The 22,826-nt window shown below is 39.8% G+C and overlaps 1 protein-coding gene and 1 long non-coding RNA gene across 2 annotated transcripts in view; one reads left to right on the top strand and one right to left on the bottom strand.

The window, feature by feature from the left end:
* LOC148900824 (uncharacterized) overlaps positions 1 to 22,826 on the top strand; it is a 239,313-nt gene that overhangs the window by 89,650 nt on the left and 126,837 nt on the right. The gene's annotated exons all lie outside the window — the stretch shown is intronic.
* Positions 1 to 22,826, bottom strand: part of mdga1 (MAM domain containing glycosylphosphatidylinositol anchor 1) — a 170,128-nt gene that overhangs the window by 130,583 nt on the left and 16,719 nt on the right. The window lies entirely within an intron of this gene.

Here is a 22,826-nt window from a genome sequence, read left to right as displayed (position 1 = left end):
GTGTATAAGGTGCACCGAAGTATAAGGCACATCTCCAATGAATGATCTATTGTTAAACTTTTTCCATATAAAAGGCGCACCGGAGTATAAGGCACACCTTCAATTAACGAAAAAAAACGTTTTCCAAATATAAAGCATACCACATTTTAATGTGCTACAGTAGAGGCTGGGGTGACGCACGATTTATTCTACATGGGGAAATGGTGGCTGGTGACAGTAATTGCGAGACCTGTTGTGGCTCAATATCACTTCACATATAAGGCACACCTGCGTATAAGGCACAGGGTCATTTTTTGAAGAACATTTTGGACAAACATCTCTGTAGGACTGCATTGCATAGAATTTGTCCTATTTAATTTAAGTGAAGACACTGATCACGCTGCTTATGTTCCGAGAAGTAGAAAAAAATGAAGGCTTTTGGGTGCGCTATATACATCGGAAAATACAATACTCACAGTAAGGCCGATAAATCAGTCACAAGTCTTAAAAACGTCAACTCCACTCAATTCCTACCTACAACTGCCCCGTGGCACCTTTTTAGACCACAACTGTCATTACACGGGAAAAACAAAACCATTATTAATATTCCTCCGGGTGTTGTGAAAGCACTCAAATCCAGAACCATCAGACCCCTTTGAGCTCTTATCTTGTACCCCCAATACCTCTGTAGTATCACTTTATCTTTTGCCTCTTTTGATGTCCCCTCTCTGCTTCTGTTGTTGTCAAATAACTACATGTGGAGGAAGATTGTTGAGAGTAAGTAAAATTGTCTCCTAATTGGCAGCGTGGCGAAGACGATGGAACCAAAAAGGTGATCTAATTGAATTACAAGTGACGTGATGGCAAAACAGGGTCCTGAGGGGGGGAGTGATTCATTTCAACAAAAGCTAATACACACACACACTGGCCATTTCTCTTGGCGCACAGGCCCAATATGATTCAAATCACTACAAGAATTGCGTCAGAAATTCTATCTCAAGAAAAAAAAAAATCACTTTTGAGGGAGCTTCTACTGTATTTCCACAAATAATGGTGAGGATGTTATATTCAGCTGTGGATTAGGAGAGATTGTTGTTGGAGCATTATGAAATAATGTCATTAGGATATTACATATAATGTGAAGTGAAAGTGGAGTTTTAACTCATTCACTGCCATTCATGAATTTATTCGGGAATCGAAAATATGACATTCCCAAATTTGTTCCGGTTTTGTTGTTTCATGCTTGGGTGCCGATAAAGCGCTGGCGGGACCTCCGGCAATGTTTTTTTTTTTTCTTTTCCACAAGGGGACAGCATTTCCCCCTTTTCAATGTATCGCTTTGTTCCAGCTCCAGCTGTTGTTAAAGCGCTATATAAACCAATATGTATGTATTGCATTGTATTTTGGACAGCCGCCCTTATTTCAAGCTCATATAACTCCAGAGCCATATAATTTAGGAATTTACTTTTTTTTTTCTGATGAAAAAACAAGAGTCTAAGGTTTCTTACGCTGCATTGAATGTTTTTGTAGTCCCAAAACTCTTTATTCTGTGGGTCCTGGAATTCAAGTGATAATGACAAAAACCCTGGCATTGGAGAAGACCCATTTGTGCAAGTCTGACAGTGAATAAGTTAAAAAAATTGTATCATGGAGGATTGTAATGAATCGAGATCTGTTCACTCGTATCCTAGGATGCAGTTGACCGGTAATCGTTCTACAAGCCAGATCAGGAAAAAAAAATCAACCCTAATACACAGCAGTTAACACAATGACAAGAGTGCACACTTTAAATGCTTTTGTTGTTCGGTGCTGCTTTTTGGGTTAGGAAACGAGGTTATATGGACTCAGAAATGTTCATATGGGGTGTCCGAAACAATTAGTGTTATTACCATTGAACTATGTTTGGTTTTTGGATGAGGAAATCAGTACAAATGTTTTTTTTAAATTACTTGAATTTCATGTCGTGAGAAAAGCTAATGATACTATTGAATACGTTTTGGGAACAATTCTTCTCTCCTCAGGGGTGTTGTGTCAAGACTAGAATGGATTGTATTGTAACATCAGTGTGCAGCATACCGGATTGACAATGACAGAATAGGAGGTAAGGCACCATATTCCGTATTATTGTCATCATTGGTAAGTAAGCAGGAAACCAGATTTTGCATCCAAAACAGAGAGGGTGTCTGAAGACAAACAAATTAAAAAAAAGGTGAACGAAAAGAAAGAAATCAACGTCGCCAGACACAAGCTGATTGGAAGCTGGTAGACTGGTGGGTGGAGGGTGGTGGGGGGTGGGGTTAGCCGGGGGTCAAGAAGTCCAGAGAGAGCAATGTGCTGTCAGTCACTACACTGCCACCCAGCCTGTCACATATCTCTACAATATTAATTACACCTTGCCACGCTCCTGAATAATAGACGAGTCCTATTTAACCAAACTGAATTATTTAGCAACTGCTTGGCCTCGTGTATATAACGGGATCAATAAGCAGCAAGCACAGGTAATAAAATTCCAAAGGAAACCCAAGAGAGGGAGGTGGGGCTCACCCGTATTCCCATATATATATATATATATATATATATATATATATATATATATATATATATATATATATATATATATATATATATATATATATATATATATATATATATATTCTCATTCTCAGAATTGTTTTTGAAGGAGTTTTCAATGGAGATGAACATGATTTTCTTGTACATGATACATGAACATGATAATCCCGCGCCTTATACGCAGGTTCACCTTATATGTGAAGTAATATTGAGCCACAACTACTGTCACCAGCCACCGACTCTAATTCCCCCTGTAGACGAAGTCGTGCATAACCCCAGCCTCAATTGTAGCGCCTTATAATGTGGTGTACATATATATATATATATATATATATATATATATATATATATATATATATATATATATATATATATATATATATATGTGAGTGTCTGTTGTGTGTCCTTTGGAGAGAGAGAGACAGAGAGAGAGAGAGATAGAGATGAGAGAGAGAGAGAGAGAGAGAGAGAGAGAGAGAGAGAGAGAGAGAGAGAGAGAGAGAGAGGGAGGGATATGCCCCTAAAGAGAGAGAGATATACCCCCAATGAATCCCGAATGAATCTTCTAACTTGTTCCATATATAAGGCGCACCGGAGTATAAGGCACACCTTCAATGATAGTTTCCAAATATAATATATAAATACCGTATTTTCTGAAATATAAGGCGCACCTTCAACGAATAAAATATTTAAATAATTTTTCCATACATAAGGTGCACCGCATTATAAGGGGTACTTTGGAATGGCATATCATAAAACGTTTTTACATACATAAGGTGCACCGGATTATGAGGCACATGGTCAGCTTTTGAAGAAAACATTGGCTTTTAGGTGTGCCTGAAAGTGCAGAAAATAAGGTATAAAAAGGTTTTTAAAATATAAGGTACACCACATTATAAGGCGCTACAATTGAGGCTGGGGTTATGCACGACTTCGTCTACAGGGGGAATTGGAGTCGGTGGCTGGTGACAGTAGTTGTGACTCAATATTACTTCACATATAAGGTGAACCTGCGTATAAGGCGCGGGATTATCATGTTCATGTATCATGTACAAGAAAATCATGTTCATCTCCATCGAAAACTCCTTCAAAAACAATTCTGAGGATGAGTCGGGAATTTCATTTCAGCATTTACAGAATCAATTGTCTGAAAGTCGGTCGAGAATTGCAAACGACGAGCAAGACACCTCTGCATTCAGCAGTTTAGCTGCCCGTCAGCACAAATACACTGTGAAACATGGGAGGGACCACAAAAGGATCGGTGCACTAAATAACCCCGTTGGCGAGACTGTTTTGCTGTGGAAGAAAAACGTTGACATTGTCCTTCAACCAAATGCCTGATTGCATTCAACATTGCTTGAGCGCCTCTGTGTAACATTTGAAAACAAAGGCAAAGTGTATGTGTGCGTGTGTGTTGGCTACACGTGACAATTCTCTTTACGATCGATCAAGACAGCCACGTTCACCTCCTTCGAAATGGATTCAAGCAAAAGAGCTAATTTGAAAATAAATCACACAGTAAATAATAAGAATTAGTGTTGCATAGGATGTTTGGGTGGGAAAGATTTGCTCTTCAACATCACAAATGGCCAAAGAGGAATGAGCCTTTGAAACTGTGGGGCAAAATCCACCTTTTGTATCTGAATTGATCCCCAGTGCCTCTTCCCCTAAGCAAAGATGTTTGCAGACTATCAATCTGTTAGACATTTCATTGGAAAGTTGCAAGATGTGGACTTTGTTTTTATTCATGCTAATAATAATAATAATATTAATAATAACAATACTAATACTACTACTACTTATAATAATAATAATAATAATAATAATAATAATAATAATAATAATTCATGATGAAGCTAAAGGACTGGCTAGACTGATAAACAGTGGAGGGGGAGGGGGAGAAGATCTTCTGTATATTTTAGAATATCAATGGCTGCCTTTACAGCAGTTCCCGTATTTTGTTTTTCTACTTCTTCCTTTCCTTTCCTCTTCCTTACATAACATTGCTTCTGTGAAATGTAAATTTCTCCACTGAAAGACTCATAAAGGCTAATCCAATCCAATCCAACTACAATGCTGGAGAGGCTAAATTTACACAAGTTCAAACAAGAAGTATTGTATGTGGGTTTTTTTTAAGTGTCTCCTGACTTAAAAAGATTGAAGAAAGTAGAATGTGATGGAGAGTATGTAAAAAAAGAAGAAATTGTCACGATCTGGTTGGCGACCAACGGGTTGCGCTGTCGGCCCCGCCGGCACCTGCACAGGTGTTAGTCGCTCCAATCCGTGACAGACTGTCACGTTCTAGTTGGCGACCAAAGGATAGGGCTGACGGCCCCGCCCTCAGTTCCACAGGTATTGGTCCTCCTCATCAGTGGCAGTTCAAAGGACTCCCGGCACGACCATTCGGTGTCGGGTCATTGTATGTGTTTGCTGCACCCTGTCAGGTTTGTTTCATCTTGGCAGATTTTTACTCATGGTTTTCTTTGATACTTTGTACTTTTCTGTTCGGACGACTTTGATGTTTTAGATTCTGTTCCTGCTGACTTTATTTTAATACAATTTGTCAAATACATCCTGCTGCTCCCTCCTGCCTGCTTTTTTGAGATCCACAACCACCATCACCACCTTGCAAACCGCGACAGAAATTAGTTACAGGACAGGAAAAGAAGAAGAAGTAGCAGCGGAGACAAGGATGGAAAATAGTCAGGTCGGCATCGAGGAGAAAGATTCATAGTTTTGGTTGAAGTAAATGATGAAATCATGTGGGGGAGGGGATAAAAAGAACCGTCACTTGTGGTGTGGTAAACGCTATTTATTTGTTCATAGAGCGAGATCGTAAATCTACAGATGTTGAAGTAAATTGCTGTTAACGAGGAGAGGGGGCACTAACATAAAAAGTGTTTGCACTTAACATGGACTTAATGCAGGCAAACTGGTAAATATTCATCCACCTTTGGACGTGTAATACTTTGCTCAAATATAATGCTGCATAATATATTGTACATGCTTGCGTGAGCACCTGTGGAGAAATTAATGAGCACATTCCCACACAGTCTCACAACGTTAAGGATTCTCTCCCTTGGAATGAGCTCCATCTCCACCCTCACAGGAAAACGCAGCCTTCACCCAGATTGTTTTTGTCAGAGTGAGCGCCTTTTAATTTAAGAATAAATAAAAAAACGTAGTTGTGAGTGATGCTCGGAGACACAACAAATCTTCTCCATATGGCTTGCGTGTCTTTGTAAATTGATGGAGGTTGAGCTCAAGTGCAGCGTGCTAATGCTTAATGTACCAAAGGCAAGAAGTCATCTACCAGCCTTTATGAAATGCTCGCATGCGGCAAATGATGCTCGACTATTTTGCTCAGGTCACATTCCTGTCCAAAATACATGTAATGCTCTTTCGGTAATACGTTTTTTTTTTTTTTTAATCAGCTTATTAAATCCTCTGATGAAACTGAGTCAGCGGTGAACATGAAGTGAGGCTTTCGAGGAATTTCTGTCAGAATTCACTCAGTTGCCCTACTACTGCCCTCATATTTTTTTTTTCTCTTGACATATTTTTTTCAGTAAGATGGCACAACAGAGGGAAGCAGTTTCGTAACTCTAAATGTGGTTTTCTGCTCATCTATCTGAATGGAAAAGGACAGGTGGCAAATATAGTGACAGCAAAGTTGCACACAATTACAGTGGGACCTCGGTTTACGAACCCCTTGGCTTACAAACTTTTCGGCTTGCGAACGTTACATTTATGAAAATTTGACCTTGGCATACAAACTATTTCTTGGGATACACACAGAGCTGCCACAATGAGTGATGTGTCGTTCGTGAACGAGCCTGTTCTCCAAACAAGGAAATCAGCGGACTTCTTTTTGTCCTCTATTCCCCGCCCCCAGTCGTCGGTTAAAGCCACGTGATTGGTCAAAAACGCAGCAGTGGGGGATGGGGTTACAGACAGAGAGAGAGTGAGGCCGTTCTCCCAAAAACAAAATGGCGTCTTCGGTTAAAGCCACATGATTGTTCAAGAACCCAGCAGTGTGGGGGGGATTAAAACATTAAAGAGACAGACAGGTGAGAAAATGGATAGAAAACATTTTTGATAGTTCAAAAGCAGAGTGTAGACTGGGAGGTTAACAAATAACCCGCACAAGTCATCTGTACACTTGATGCAAAAAGCTATCAAACCAGCTAAACAGATCACAATTGATGAACTAGATACAATTATCACAGAGAAAGCAGCTCCAAGGGATCATTCCTCAAGATGGTGAAAGCAGAAGGCTACGTTCCTCATCAAGTGTTTAATGCTGACGAAAGCGGACACTCCATTCCATCAAGCCATCAACAACCATAACAAAGGTCAATAAAATGAATTTATTGTACAGTACAGTTTATTTCTTTAATCATAATACTATAGCACATTTATCATACAAAAATAAGGTATATTTTGTGTAGTTTTAAGGCTTAGAAAACTAAACTTAGAAAAACTTTTATGGGGTCCTGGGAATGGATTATTCTCATTTTAATGGTTTCCTATGGGAAATTAATTGTTGTTGGTCAGGACTCATGTAACAACCAATCACGCCTGATCCGTTCCATCAGTTTTCTCATGTGATGTTTGCTAGTTGTAAAGAAAACTTTTGACTTGACTTTGCCTTTAAAAGTGTGATAAAATGTGAAGCGTGTGTTGTGTGACACAGTTCACCTTCACATTCTGCCTTCGCCATTAAAGTTACGGCTGCGACTCTTAGTTTCATCATGTTTTAAAATGGACAGTGGTATGTCAACACGGTAGTACGTGTTTAGCACATCTGCCTCACAGTGATGGGGTTCGGCCATTGCATCTCAGCTTTGGCGTTTGTTTTTTCCGGGCACTTCCTTGTCCATTTCAAAAACATTCATATTCATTGAAACTTTAAATTATCCGTATGCAGGAATGTGAGTTTACAGATTGACTTATTGGACCATATCTGCAGAATGGTTATGATGTGATGTTTGGCCTGGCTAAATAAATAAATACATACATACATACATACATACATACATACATACATACATACATACATAAATAAATAAATAATAGTACATTTAATTTCTAAGCGCCTTTCAAAACTCTCAAGGACACTTTAGAATCACGGGATTTTTTGTGTGGGTGAATAAATAAGTAAATATAAATACATAAACAAATAAATACATAAATAACATTATAAATACATAAATAAATACATAAAATACTGAATTACCGCTCACTGCATTTTGACATGCCTCAACTGATTGTGCAGTGTGCATCTACAATGCCATGAAATGGAAATTGAAAAACTGTACCTTTGTATCCGATTTTGAAGCTCCCAATACAATTTTGTATATAATTTATAGTACCGTAAAAACATGTCGCGGTCGCCATTGCCTCACAAAGAAGAAACGGTGAAAAAAATAATCTCATTCTCCCTTTAACCAATAACTTGTAGCTGAAGTGGCCGATCAAGGAAATCTCTGAAAGGCTCTTGCTTTCTCCCAAAAAGCCTCAAATGCATTTTAAATGCACACAGACACATTGGTGGCCTTGAAAAATAAGTTTCTGGTCATACTAATTAAAACTTAAAGGTTTAGTGTGAATGATTTTACATTGCAAGAACTAACACACTAAGCCCCGTTCGGCATGAAAACTTTAAAACACAAATGCACAAGGAAAGAGACTTTATCCTATGGCTTTCATTTTGCAGTACTTAGCCTGGGAATAAAGCGTCTTGTCACAGATTTGCTAACTAATGTATACAAAAGTACAACCTGGTGGCAAACGACCTGCTGAGTTTGTGCCTCAAATGTGCTGAATTGAAAACGTGGTGTTAACCACGACTCATCTCGCATTGGTTAACCAAATTAGCCAGGTGACTTTGCACTTCGCTTCTACCTTTATTACATAGTTAACATCACCTTGGTCCATACTGTTACCTATGAGACATGGATCACTAGCAAACAATGTAATATGGCGTGTTATCAGTGGCGGACCATCAAAGCCTGCAAATTGTTCTCTGCTGGCCTAAAAATATCTGAATCATAAACTGATGTTAATTATATTTTGTCCATGAATTATTTTTAAATAATTCCAAATTGTCTTTCAGCTTCTTTTCTTTACTTTTCCCCTGTTACCCTGCTTCCAGACGTGTGTTTTCATATTTAAGCATTTAACCAACCACATTTCAGCCATTATTTGTGACCGGGGTCAGAAATCTAGCTGGACGCCTTCACAATCAGTTCTGCAGGCCCTAGAGCATTAAATGTGTCGATCAAACTGTTACTTGGCAACCCAGAATGGGTACCAGCGTAAGAGTTTTCGTAAACTGTGATTGGCTCGTCACATGATTGGCTAGTCACTAGCCAATCATAGTATCACTAGCCAATGGTTATAATAGCATACTGGCCAGAGCTAGCACACTTTATTGGTAGCGAGCTACATATATTGTGTTGATTTAATAGCTGTTTTCTCAACAATGGATGAAGGAGGAGAAGAGATTGACTTGGTTGCAGATTTGGTGTTAAAACCATTTTCAAGACAGACTTTTCAAGAAAACTTGGACATCATTAAGAAAGGTCGGACTAGCAAAAGTACTAAATAATATTGCGATGTTATGAGGTTATTATTGATGCTTTGCCACTTTTGGCGACTTCTGGCCCGGTGTGGAAAAGCAACTTCTGACCCCATATCATGAATTCACACTTTCATGGTAAAAATTTGAATAGTTTAATTATAGTATTTCTTTCTTCACGTATGCTGGAGAGGCAGCGGTTGCCCTCTCCACCGACCGTTCCCTGGCGAGTGGACCTTTTGGGAGACTGTTGGGACTTCTGGAAGCAGCCCCTTGAAGGGGGGGTACTGTCATGATCTGGTTGGCGACCAACGGGGGGCGCTGTCGGCCCCGCCTGCACCTGCAGAGGTGCTGGTCGTCCCGATCAGATTGGCGACCAGCGGGTAGCGACGTCAGCCCTGCCGGCAGCCTCGCAGGTGCTGGTCGTTATAATCAATGACACTTAAAAGGACACCTGGCACGACCATCCGGTGCCGATTCATTGTTTGTTTGCTGCTTGGTTGCAGCATGCATCGTGTACGTGTTTGTTTAACCTTGGCGGGCTTTTACTTTTGGTCTTCTTTTGCTACTTTGTATTTCTTTCCATTCAGATCATTTTTATGTTTTACATTTTGTTCCTGCTGACTTTATTTTAATACAATTTGTCAAACAACCTCCTGCTCCCTCCTGCCTGCTTTTTGATGTTATTTCCTGGTTAACTGTACCCTCTAGTACAGTACAGGACGTGTAGTAAATCATGCCACGCTATTTTACAGTGGCAGCTTCGGATTGATTCAGACGTAGCACTACTGAAGGCCTAGGAGGGACATGCATGTGTTATAGAGCCCCTCCCGTTGGTTTTCCAAAGAGTCCAAATTGTCCATAGGTGTAATGTGTGTGAGAATGTTTGGTTTTCTTACATGTATCCTGAGATTGGATGGCAACTAGTCAAGGGTGTACACTGCCTCTTGCCCGAAATCAGCAGGCATAGGCCCCCAGCTGACACCCAAAAAAACTGTTAGCATCCACATTGCTTAAGTCCCAGTAGCCGCATCACCAACATTCCCTGCGTCAGCGTTGCCATGGCAATTAACCAGACTTGTGAATAACAAAGTCACCGGCGCAAGAGGCATATGACTCTCACACTCGGGGCTCACACGGCTGACAAATGGATTAATTTAAGACCAGCTTAGGTCCACTCTTAAATCCCCGCTTGTGTTATTTGCACGGATTCAAGGCAAACACTGACTTACTGCCAACCACGCGCCCCTAATGTCTTTCTAAATATTCCCAAAGACATCATAAAATGGCCATTTCTTGCCTTCTTGGTGAATTAAATATATTTACACTGCAATATTGCCTTACTCTCCTCACATCTGTGGAAACACAGTAAAGGTTGATTCCTTTTTTTAATGTGCAGTCTTGTCTTGCTGTGATTTTCGGTCAGCTTAAAGGACAACCAACGTCTCCGGACAAGTTGTGTCCATAATTTATAAAATGGCTTCAAATTACTTCTGAGCGTATTTTAACAAGATTCCACCGCATATAGCTATATTTTACGTTTTAAGACTCACTCTGAATATTCAGGAAGTCTTGTTTTTGAGTTGGTGACGAGTCCGTACGCGATGTTATGAAAGGACCGCCCCCTGTCCGTAAAAAAGACGCATTGTAGCGTCCTTCCTTCACGTCAATGTATTTTGCTGTACATGTTTGGTCTGAGAACCGTGTTGCACCCAAAAGCCGCCAAAAGAGGGAGTCCAAGCTCCATATAAGGAATTTATCAGCCTGTGGTAGCGGAGGTGGCCACTGGAGGTCGCCATTTTGTGCCTCTTTTCTGGTTATCCATTGTTGCCCCAATGTTGCCTCAAAATGGCATGGAATAAATTATATAATCGATTGCAAACATGTATGCTTTCCTCTTCAGAACTATTTGAATCATATTCATAACTGGATGTGTAACAAGAAAGCATAATCTCCAAAAAAGTGACGTCTTCAAAGGACAACCTACATTACTTTTTTGTTTCCTAACTGACATCAGAAAAACGTTTTATAGCATCTAAAATATCCAAAATACGCAGTATGATATTTTTATTCAAATGCAAAACACCAATAAAATGACTTAAAGTGTCCAAAATCTGCAAAAAATTGAGCTGCGAATTGGGCATTTTCAGAAAGTCCCGCCCCCAGTTCGTGCCGTCACGCCAAAACGTCTTGCATTGCTGGAGAATCAAAACAATGGCTTCAGATTCGTTCTTTTCAGATGCTTTCTTGTTACACATCCAGTTATGAATATGATTCAAATAGTTCTGAAGAGGAAAGCATACATGTTTGCAATCGATTAAAGAATTTATTCCGTGCCATTTTGAGGCAACATTGGGGGGAAATGTATCACCCAAAAAGAGGCAGAAAATGGCGTTGAAGCTCCTGTGAGGAATTAATCAGCCTGTTTCCACAGGCTGATAAATTCCTTCCATGGAGCTTGGTCGCCCTCTTCTGGTGGCTTTTTTTCAACACGAGGTTTTCAGACCAAACAAGTTCAGCAAAATACATTGACGTGATGGAACGACTGCTACAATGTGTCTTTTTTTCAGTCAGGGGCGGTCCTTTAGTGACGTCACGTACGGACTCGTCACCAACTCAAAAACAAGACTTCCTGAATATTCAGTGCGAGTCTTAAAACATAAAATATAACTAAATGCGGTAGAATCTTTGTAAAATACCTTCAGTAGAAGTCATTTGAAGCCATTTTACAAATTATGGACACAACTTGTCCGGAGACGTCGGTTGTCCTTTAAGCTAACTTCAAAATGAAACTACACAACAAGTTTGCTACTAATAATATCAAGTAAATACAGACACTCCCCTACTTACAAACATTCGAGTTACGAACAATGGTACATACGAACATTTTTGTAGTAACATATGTAGTATTCTCTCCAATTGAAATGACACACCAAGTCTGCTACTAATAATATGAAGTAAATACAGATACTCCCCAACTTGCAAACATTCGAACAATGGTACATACGAACATTTTTGTAGTAACATATTTAGTAATCTATCCAGTCGTACAAGTACATAACATTATCAAGTATATATTTTATTAAATGTTTATTTTTCACTACAAACCAATTGAGGTTACTTATACAAGCCTTAAACATACTTATATAAACATTAATCATACTTATGTAAGCCTTAAACATACATTCCATACAAAATACAGCACAGTAGCCAAAATGGAACTGTATAGTGCCACTTAGCAGTTTTTTTGACAACGATACTAGTGCAGCGTGTTCTACCGGAAACAAATTCCTTGTGTGTTCTACATACTTGGCAATAACGATTATTCTGATTCTGATTCTGATTCTGAGAAGCAACTTACGAACGAATTCACCTTACGAACGACCATATCTCGTTCGCAAGTTGGGGAGCATCTGTACAATTTCTCCTAACACACGAAGGTAATACAGCTTCTAAAAACAACAATGCTGGGTGTAAATGTACATAAATTACATCCTATATCGGATTTTATCTTTATTTTTTATTTAAATGTACATTTAAAATTTCATTGTGTATCTGTAATTCTTCTAATGTTAAGGACAACACGTTTATTCTTTTTTTACATCCACAAGCATTACTTTCAATCTTTTTTTCCAGCTCAGATGAATCTCACGCTCAATATGCTAAATTATTCACATTCAATTCAGTTCCCCCATCAAATAGTTGGAAAATAAGCAACGTCACTCATTTAAGAAATGCTTGAGTTGGTGGCAAGTATGCTGATTTGAAATTAAATTGAGCATAAATACATGTGTTTTATAAATAAATGCATCTGTATTAGTGGTAGTGGATCTAATAGCTTGTGTTTTTTTTTCACCCTTGTACCTTTGCTGGTGGTTACAGCACAAAGCAAGCTTGAATAATGAGGCCAATTAGAATCACAACGGAACACAGAGTATCGTCTGCTCCTGTTCGATTGTGCATCTTTGCGGTATTGTGTGGTTGTGCAATGCAAGACAGTTTGAACCGTAAAACTGTTTGTGTTTGTTTGTGTTATCGTCAATATGGCTGATGGACCCGAGCACTACATTTTCCTCCAATGAAACATTCCTGCTGCTACAGTGAGTATAATTCATTATTCAGTTTTTGGAATGAGTCCTGGAATTATTATGTAGGTGGTGACAATAGCCCATCACTTGAAACGTTATATCTTTGATCAACAGTTGTACCGAAGTGGTAATCAAAGCAAAACATTAAAAATGTTCGTGTATTTCTGGGATTTGCTGCAGATGTCCCATCTCAGTGGGATGCCTTTTCATCGTCATCATCATTATCAAACATTGTTGATTTTTACAATCGGAATGATGGATGGGAATGGAATGATGGATGGAATGAAGAATGGATGGATGGATGGGTACATGGATATATGGATGATGTATGGATGTATGGATGGATGGATGGATGATGGATGGATGGATGGATGGATGGATGGATGGATGGATGGATGGATGGATGGATGGATGGATGGACAGATGGATTGATGGGGATGGAATGATGGATGGATGGATGGATGGATGGATGGATGTATGTATGTATGTATGGATGGATGGATGGATGGATGGATGGATGGATGGATGGATGGATGGATGGATGGATGGACAGATGGATTGATGGGGATGGAATGATGGATGGATGGATGGATGGATGGATGGATGGATGGATGGATGGATGGATGGATGGATGGATGGATGGATGGACAGATGGATGGATGGATGGACAGATGGATTGATGGGGATGGAATGATGGATGGATGGATGGATGGATGGATCCATGGATAGATGAATGGATGGATTGATGGATGGATGAATCGATGCGGACGGATGGATACAATTGTCTCCTCATCCAATAATTCATCCATTCATCTAATTTTCCAATCCACTTTATCTTCCCAAGGATCACGGGGGCTGCTCGAGCCTTTCCCAGCCGTCTTCGTGCATTAGTCGGGGGACACCTTGAACTGGTTACCAGCCAATCGCAGGGCAAACACAAACGAAACAACCATTCAAACGCTCACTTATCCCAAGGCACAATTTGTGGTGTTCAATTAGCCTGCCATGGATGTTTTTGGAATGTGGGATGAACCCGGAGTACCCACAGAAAACCCACGCAGGCCCTGAGAGAACATGCAAACTCTACACAGGGAGGCCGGCGGTGGAATTGAACTTGGTAACTGCACTGTGAGGTTGACACAGTAACCACTGGTCCAATCGGGCCTCCAACGTCAATATTGTTCAATATCACTTCTTCTAAAAGTTATCCAGGGTCACACTGGAAAAACCTCGGTTGTCTGTAAAGGGAATTCGCCAAAAACTCTCGTTTCACTTAACAGAACCAGTTGAGCTATTGAATGTCCCATGAAATCAGCAAAGACGTTTTCACCATTGACTTCCCCACAGTCCCGACCGTTTTCATACTTGGGAAGAAATTGATGATGAGATCTGTGAAAATCAGACGGCGTTATGATTGACTTTGCAATAACAACTTGATACAACGGAGTAATATTGATCTATACATGAGCTGTATATGGATCCCGCTTGGCGACAGCATCCTCGTGCAGTCTGGGTGTTTGCTTCAGCGCTCAAGGACACGTCAGCGGATATCATATACAGCCAGTTGTCAAGCACGCTGACATAAAACGTCAACTATCTGTTAGAATGGGGAAAACACAATTCACTATTAACATGTCCAATTTAAAAGAGGAGATTTATTTAACTTGCGTGCAGCTCCTCGCGGACAATTATTCTTACGGACATTATCGTTAATAAAAGAGATAAATTAAAGATGTCTTGTCAAGCTCAAGGACAACAACAGAGAAGAACACAGAAGCCTCGGCAAAACAACCGAATGTGGTCGTGGCGCTTTTACAAGGCAAGCCAGCACACATGAATCAATGCCTTGGCCGACAGCCGACGCTCCGGTGAAGAACATTTATATTGCATCAACAAGTTTCAAATCAATTTGGCACCAATGAAAGAACATATTTTCTTCGGCGTGCGTTCAAAGCCGACAGTGCCAAGCTGAAAACGCAGCAATTCTACAAGTGGGATGAAGATAAAAGTGGAGAAAATCCCCAAACAAGCACATTACAAAAAAAGAACACATCCCTGTGGTGGACTATTTATAATTCATACATGATTTTATCTTTTAATACGGAATATGTGATGTGGTTTAAGTGGAAGGAAATATTTTGAACTCCTTGTAAGTCAGTCTAACTTCATTTTCATGAACTATACAGTATTTGACATCCGCGATTCACAAAGGAGCCTATTGTTATTTTGTTCTTTGGACTCAAGCTATAGTTAAAACTGCTTTATTTGCTTTTTTTAAATTCAAAAAGTAACAAGATTGTACCAAAGCCATGGGTAAAATTGTGAAGTCATAATCGGTGTTGTTAGGTTCAGATTATCTTAAAAGGATGATCACTTATGAATGGAAAAATCGAGCAGGAAGAGACAAAAAGATTCTTTCATCTTTGGGATGGCACGAAAGCATGTTTCTCAAAAAACAGCAGAGGTCAGAAAGAGCGAACCCCTCCCCTCTTTGAGCTAGCTATACATTGGGGAGAATGACATTATTTCAAACGATCACAATCAGACAAAACTATAGAAATACAAAAGGTAGGTGTATAAAGTAACAGTGAATTTTGAAGAGTAGGTGTCATAGAAGCATGCTGAAATGGTACATCTCAACAATAACAAAAACTTTTAACTCATTCATTCACTGCTAGACTTGCAAAAATGTGTCCATTCCATTGCCAGGGTTTTTGTCATTATCACTTGAATTCCAGGACCCACAGAATAAAGAGTTCTAGGACTACAAAAACATTCAATGCAGTGTAAGAAACCTTAGACTCTCTTTTTTTAATCAGAAAAAAATGAGTTAATTCCAAAATCATAAGGGTCTGGAGTTATGTGAGCTTGAAATGAGGGTGGCTGTCCAAAATACAATGCAATGGTTTATATAGCATTTTAACAACAGCTGAAGCTGGAACAAAGCGCTAACATGGAAAAAAGGGAAATGCTGCTCCCTTGTGGAAAGGAAAAAACACATTGCCAGAGGCCATAGCCAGCGCTTCATCCAGACCCAAACAATAAAAAAACAAAACCCGAACAAATTCGGAAATGGCGCGCTACGACATATTTTCGATTCCCGAATAAATCGCGGAATGGCAGTGAGTGAGTTAATGGCAGTGTTGAGCCAAGTTTAGCCTGCGTTGCTCATAGAAATTAGGAAAGTTATGGATGCATGTTCATGTACTTCCACACTTACAATTCCTGAGAATTCAAATCATTTGGCATCCATTTGTTTTCATGGGTAATGCTGGAGATGAAGTTTAAAATAATATTCAGTTGTTTTAAGTAATTGTTTTGGGTGTACATTAGCAGACAGCTGATATAGGCCAGGGGTCATTTGCCCCCAAGCACTACATATGTAAATTGCAAGGCTGTTCTAAAAATAGTCCACCAGTTGGGTTGGGGGTGGGGGGGGTCATTCTAATGTCCTACAATTGTGTGAGAAGGTTTATTTGAAAATAAAGTATTGTATATAAACATTATTTATTTTCAACTTTGTTGAATCATTGCAAGTACTCACAAACCTGATAGTGGTCTTTACAGACAGACGAATTTCATTAAGTCAGCAATACAAATTAAAAATGAATTCATAAGTTAATATTTCTGCAGCTAATGAGAATAAGTGATTTCTAGATGGATGGCTCGAACAAGCCTCCAAGTCCATTGGCTTCATTTTTGCAGGCAACGCACCAGCAACATGGCGCAAAAGCTGGCACAGTCTGATTTTCATAGCAGTTCAAGGCTTACTTTGCGTGATTTGCAATTTGGCAGAGCGGCATCCGGAAAGCTGCACAGGCCTGCTCGACAGAAGAAGCGTATTGGAGATTCGTCTGGGCGGCTGACAATTTAGGAGGCAGAAAGTCAATCGGAACCTTGAGCCTGCTCTGACCAGGTTTCACACCGGCACGGAGCAGACAGCTGGTGTAATATGACATATTTCATTCCTAATAATTTCAAGTCTATAAATGTGTATATAACATTTTTTGGAAGTGGGCTTCACAGCGTTTGGAATGCACACGAGCTCACTTCAAGGCACAGATGTTCTTCCACCATGTTGAGATTCTTGTGTGCAACTAGTGTGCCACATTTAAAGGCTATGAAAAGAGCCACTTTGATCGGACTCCCATTCCCAGATCTGTCGGCCTGTTCAAAATTACCAACATTGGTTCCTACCCACCTTCACGTGCGGAAATGCCACACAGGATTTACGATGTTTGCAAAAAAAGAGCTCTGTCGTCCAAGCTAAAGGTGAGTACAGTAACAGATTGCTATTAAACAGTTTTCACCTTATTTTTACATGTTACTTTTTATGGAAAGGTGGGAATTTTATACTGAACGAAACTAAAGATGATTACATTTGATGCTGTTGCATATGCTGTATATTTATAAGGAATTTACATTTAACCGCGGCAAAAATGAGACATTAAAAGCAGCGAAACGTATTTAACATAGTTGCAATGTAAAAGTTGTGAATTTGAATGCAAAGTCGGAAAACAATTCTGTGAAAGATTATCAGACAATCATCGCTAAAACTGCAACTAATAATTTAATTGACTGTCTCGACTGTACAATCCTTTTAGTCCAGTCAATGCTATACAAGATGGTAATGCTCTTGCACGTGTCGGGGCCAGATGAGATGGGTGCTTAAACGACACTCTCATATGCATTTTTAATGTGTCCTCCGTCAATGTGCTTTAATTACTATTTTGCATACTTGGCCATGAATGCTTTATGACCATGTGATACGGACCGTTAATGTAAACAAGTTGGTTACCGTGTCCTTTGTCTTCATTTTAATCAAGTCTGCCGATAATAAATGCCGTGAAAAGTCAAGTCATGTAAGCATGAACCTCACCAGCGAATAAACATAGCAGGAGTTTGAAATGTGTATCAAAATGGCAGCCCTGGGATCTGGTTGGATGGATGGATGGATGGATGGATGGATGGATGGATGGATGGATGGATGGATGGATGGATGGATGGATGGATGGATGGATCGATCGATCGATCGATCAATCGATGGGGATGGATGGCTGGATACGTTGGCTGGATGGATGGATGGATGGCCAGTTTCTATACTATTTCTATACATTTCTATATATACTATACTATTTCTATATATTCAATTCACAGTTTCTATACACAATTCCATCCCACCGTCTGGCGCTACAATGCCCTCTGCCTGTCCTTACAAGACTCCATTCCTCGCCTGCGCCACCATCATCCTGTTCTGCCGCCTTCCTCCCTACAGCCCGCTTCAGCACCCGGGGAATGACAGCGGGACTTTCAATAATTCACTTTCCCCCTCCCTGAACAGGTTGTTTGCATTGCAGGGAGCTGCGGGCGGGAATGCAGAAGCAGAGGAAGAAAGATGGAACAATGAAGAATGAAACAGAAGATAGATGAGGACTTTAAATAGCAAAGCCAAAAGTAAAAGAGAAGCCGGATATGGTTAGAGGCTGACAAAGTGGGGACCCATCTGTGACATTGCATAGTAGCCACTGTTGTCTGAACAGGTGGGATAGTGAGAATGGAAGCATGCCATCCAATTAGACAGCACATTGAGAGAAGGCTCCCCGGGCACAGAGGGGGATCAGGAAGAGATGTGGACAGCCAGCTTGGGATGAGCCAAAGAAGCAGGAGGCAAGCTACCCTAATGCTGAAACGTTTGATTTTGCTCAGTCACTCCAAACGCGTTGCGTGATAATGTTGCTAATTTTATTGATGTTTATTACTTTGGACAGTTTACCATGATATCAGGTGAAAGGGGGCGCAAACTGATTAATTGTCTGACACGAGAGTAGAAATGAAATTCTGCCTAGCAACAAGTAGCAACAATGAAAAAAATCCCACAAATTTGGTTTGTGATTTGGTTGCGAAATCATGAATCATGTAGTGGTTCAGTTCAGTGCCGTGGCACAATTGAGTCATAAAGCAGAGCAGGCAGTAAGAGCTTAGTAGTTGACTTGCATTGTTGATTCACCATCATTTTATTGACTGTGTTAAATTCTGTTAGGATGCCAGCTTTATTTTTCTGTCAATTTTTGTAAGTAACCATTATTGACTGCTTCTCGAATGAACCAACTTAAAAAAAATACTTTTCCCAAACAGAAGTAGCCTCCTTCTTTCTTTCATCACACAGACTCATTGCTATTGTTTTCTTTGTCATTGGAGGAGCTCCCGTTGATGGGTCTCGCTGTCTCCTGAGAAGCATTTTTTTTCCTTTTTGCTTCTCCGGATGCTATTTGCAATGTCGATCTCACTGTGCCTTTGTCTGCTTTTAATTTGACCCTTTTGTCCTGCTGAGCACCAAGTGGAACCTTTTGATTTAACATACAATTCATCTGTACGTTATCTGATCCAAAATGTGATTTTTTTTTATAACAAAAATGGACACACCTTATAGTACAGGACATCAATGAACCGTATTTAATTTAAAACGAAACTGATCAATGTCAGGGGCGTTCCTTCAGTGACGTCACATACGGACTCATCACTAACTCAAAAATAAGACTTCCGGAATATTCAGCATGAGTCTTAAAATGTAAAATATAGCTATATGCGGTGGAATCTTTGTAAAATACGCTCAGTAGAAGTCATTTGAAGCCATTTTACAAATTATGGACACAACTTGTCCGGAGACGTTGGTTGTCCTTAAGGGTTTGTGAAACCTCAAAAGTGAAAATCCCTTCAGGGTGTACAAGTCAGAAACTTACTCATATTTGAAGAGGGGAACCCTGGTTATGTCGCTTCAATAACACAAAAAGATTATCTGTGTTTTATTTTCAAACTAAACAATCTCCATTCCGAAATGTAATGGCTATAAATGTACTTACAAATGGCTAAACAAGGTGTGATTTATGTTCCGCTGATTTGTTGATATCAGAATCAGAATCAGAATCTGAATCATCTGTATTGCCAAATATGTAGAACACACAAGGAATTTGTTTCCGGTAGAACACGCTGCACTAGTATCGTTGTCAAAAAAACTGCTAAGTGGCACTATACAGTTCCATTTTGGCTACTGTTGAAAGAGTTCAAAGAGTTAATGGCTTGGGGAAGAAGCTGTTTAAATGTAAATATGTGCTGAATGTTACTATTAAAGCGACATGTACTACAATATAGTTACTTTTAAAATAATGTATTTACCAAGTAACTGTGCCAACACTTAAACTCATTTATTTATTGCCAGACAATGTGCAAAAATGTGTCCACTCCAGTGCCAAGGGTTTTATCATTTTCACTCAAATTGCAGGGCCCACAGAATAAATATGTTACATAAACATTCAATTCAGCGTAAGAAACCTTACACTCTATTTTTTCATCAGAAAAAAATAGTTAATTTGAATAATGGTGACATCCAGCAAACGGATTTGAGGTAAATTCATGTCTTTATTTCTTTCCCAAGATTTATTTTGTGGGGCACCGGATGTCACTGTGTAATATTTATGCTTGTAGGCTCATGTCACGCAAAACTTACCCATAAAAAGGGATAACTGATGTATATTCCGACCATGTGAAATGCTTTCAAACTACTTTATCCAGAATTCAAGCCCACTTGAAAACACTCATATTAACTCATCCACTGCCATTCACGAATGTATTCAGGAATTGAAAATATGACATAGAGCGCCATCCTCAAATTTGTTCGGGTTTTGTTTTTTCATGCTTGGGTGCCGATAATCTGCTCGCCATGGCCTTTGCCAATGTTTTTTCTATTCCCCACTTTCCATGTTAGTGTTTTGTTCAAGCATCAGCTGTTGTTAAACATTTTTGTACATCGTCTGGCAGTGAATGAGTTAAAACTTTCAAGCGTGTCAAGCATCAGTTGTAAGTTCCTTTCTTGACTTATGAAACATGTCCTCGTTGGGTAAACGTAAGAAGATCAGGTTCACTGAAACATTGCCAACAAACACCATCTTGATGAGATGTGAGATGCAATGGAATAAATAAAAACAATAAAAAATGGCAAAATGTGGACTCAAAGACCTCAAATCTGATTTTCATTTTCACTCTCACTTTTAAGTGTCATGGGTGAGGAAAGAGTTTGCAGAGCAAGGAAAGTGAGAGAGGCTGAATTATTGAGGCCAGACGTGTCGTCGGGACATGAGGTACATTCACAGCGACGATGCCTCCCTGCTGTCACTGAGTTTAGATGGAGGCAGGAGCGCAGTGTGGCTGTTTCGTTCCTGAGATTTGTGGTTTTGACAGGCTGTTGGGGTGTACTTTCAAAATCACCGTTGGTGAAAATAAACAATTCAACTCGACACCTAAAAAAACATAGTGGTTGGGGTAACTTTTTGTTTGGTCCCTCAGGAATTGCCACAGCAATCCACTCACTCGTAGTGTCTGGCACAGTTTGCTCTTCCTGATGAAATTATCTGGGTATAAAGCCGACAGTGGATGGGTGTTGCAGTACTGACCGAAAATTGAACCATTATTCTGCCAGTGGCAGCAGATTTTTTTTTTGTTTTCGTTACGAGGAGAGGAAAATAACAGAAATAACTGACAAGCACTGTCTTAAAGGACAACCGACGTCTCCGGACAAGTTGTGTCCATAATTTGTAAAATGGCTTCAAATGACTTCTACTGAGCGTATTTTACAAAGATTCCACCGCATATAGCTATATTTTACATTTTAAGACTCGTGCTGAATATTCCGGAAGTTTTTGAGTTGGTGACAAGTCCTCACCGTACGTCACTGAAGGAATGCCCCTGACCGAAAAAAGGACACATTGTAGCAGTCCTTCCATCACGTCAATGCATTTTGCTGCACTTTGGTCTAAAAACGTCGTGTAGGACCAAAAAGAGGCAGAAGGGAGCGACAAAGCTCCATGTAAGGAATTAATCAGCATGTGGAAACGGGCTGATTAATTCCTTACACGGCTTTGTCGCCATTTTCTGCCTTTTTGGGTGCGACATTTCCCACCCCTGATGGATACTTCAGAATCAGAATCATCTTTATTGCCAAGTATGTAGAACACACAAGGAATTTGTTTCCGGTCGAACACGCTGCACTAGTATCATCATCAAAAAATTGCTCTGGTGGCACTATACAGTTCCATTTGGGCTACTGTTGAAAAAGTTCAAAGAGTTAATGGCTTGGGGGAAGAAGCTGTTTAAATGTCTGCTGGGTTTGGTGCGCATGGATCTTTCTCAAGTTTGGAACTTGTAGACGCATATATCACCGTTCGGTAAATTAAACATTTTTCAGGAATTCTATTTTTTTTAAATTATCAGAAGCTCAAGTCGAAATGACGGTTTGAATCATGCAGCCCTATCTGATCGTAATGCATGTGGAGTACATTCATCCATTGATCCATTGATTTTCTATTGCGCTTGTCCTCATTAGGGGCTCAGATGAACTGGAGCCTAGCCATGATTCTACAGCCTGGATTGGTTGCCAGGGCACATACAAAAACAACGATTACGGCGATGATAAACTGGTGGGCCGCGAGACACAGCATAAAGAACTTTGTGCCAGATTTTTAACATGCTTAATTTGTCAAGAAATAAGGTGGAAATGGGCCCCACCTGGCTGTGAAACGTGACTGTCAGTCAACAGTCTAATTAGTTTTGAA

Source organism: Hippocampus bargibanti, linkage group LG03 (assembly GCF_051943395.1).
Source record: "Hippocampus bargibanti isolate YZ-2025 linkage group LG03, ASM5194339v1, whole genome shotgun sequence".
Lineage (NCBI taxonomy): Eukaryota > Metazoa > Chordata > Actinopteri > Syngnathiformes > Syngnathidae > Hippocampus > Hippocampus bargibanti.
This window is presented reverse-complemented; position numbering and strand designations above follow the sequence as displayed.